Source organism: Penaeus chinensis, chromosome 38 (assembly GCF_019202785.1).
Source record: "Penaeus chinensis breed Huanghai No. 1 chromosome 38, ASM1920278v2, whole genome shotgun sequence".
NCBI lineage: Eukaryota > Metazoa > Arthropoda > Malacostraca > Decapoda > Penaeidae > Penaeus > Penaeus chinensis.
In genome coordinates, this window is record NC_061856.1 from 20067346 (window position 1) to 20068916 (window position 1571).

Consider the following 1571-nt stretch of genomic DNA (forward strand, 5'->3'; position numbering starts at 1 on the left):
CGCTATTAACAGGAATTTTGGTGCAAAATTCGTCAACTTAAAGGTAGCAACTTCCCCACCCTTCTCCCACCTCATGCATAATAACGTAAAAGTTTCAGATCCCGTGGATGTTATCAACATTTTTGAAGAACACTGGGCCAAAGTTTCCTATCCTTACCTTCCTCCCCTGTTCATTCTGATACTGATACCTGGAGTCAAGAGGACAGGGTAGAAACTAACCCAGAGCCAATTATCTGTCTGGATAGGCTGGATGACACCTGATCCCTATCTCGTGTGAGGAAGTAAAAGAACGCCTCTCTCGCTTCCGGCTCTTTTCCTTCTCCCTTTAAGACTGCTATAGTGACTCTCATTCCTAAGCCACGAAAGGACCCGGCTGAACCAAAGAGTTACCACCCTATTAGTCTACTCGAGATATTAGCCAAACATTTCGAAAAAATCATAAACACTCGACTAAGGTGGTATCTCGAAAACCATAACCTTCTGTCACACAAACAATTTGGCTTTCGCTCACATCACACGATTCAAGACGCACTCAACATCATCACCAACTACATTAACAACAACAAAGACCGACGACTAAAGACTGTCGTTGTCACAAAAGATGTTGAGTGAGCCTTTGACATGGTCTGGCATGCTGGCCTGAAGTACACGCTGTGCACTAAATTTAACTTTCCACCTGTAATTAAAAAGTTGCTCTGCAGTTTCCTTGACAACCACAGATCAAAATTAAAATTCTTCAATAAAGTTTCAGGCACCATTTCCATGCACGCTGGAGTACCTCAGGGCAGCATCCACACTCAAAAATCCTCTATGCTGACAACTGTACGCACTTAGCTCGACACAATACGCTTTCAGGTGTCGTTCAGACATCAATGACGACCTCGACACCATCTCGAGATGGGAGCACAGATCAAGATTATGCAACACAAAACAAAAGTTCTCTTTGTAAGATCACGAAAACTTCCTCCTTACGACAACATTTACCTCAACATTACAAACACCTCTCCAGATCACATCCTCTTGTACCATCCTTGGTTTAACCTTTGATACATACTTTCAATTTCACTTGCACATAAATTCAAAGGCCGCCTTGGCAAGAAAAGCCTTACATTCACTTTAATGATTGAAAAGTGCGGCCCCACGCAAGAAGCTACATCTTTACAAAACATTAATATGACCTCTCCTCACATACACACCACTTGCACTCACACAAACAAGCATATACACCTCGTGCCTGGCATACTGACTGGCTGGATAGACTCAACATCTTCTTTCGTCCCGGTCAGAGACAGGGATCAGGTCATGATCTTTTTTCTTTGGCATGGGACAAAGAATGGTTAATGGTTAATGGTTAAAAGCAAAATAAATGTGCTAGACATCTAAGGTCATGTAGCACTATAGTAAATGGTAGTGAAGGGTGGTTGAGTTAGTGATTAGTTGTCAAAGTTGGGCAAAGGAATTGACGAGTAAATGGGTTAAGGTTGGGTAAGGTAATGTATATGTGTTGATTAGGGTGGATACTGTACTAGTCGGCATTGAGGAGGGGGTATTAGTTGTAGTGTTCAGAGCCG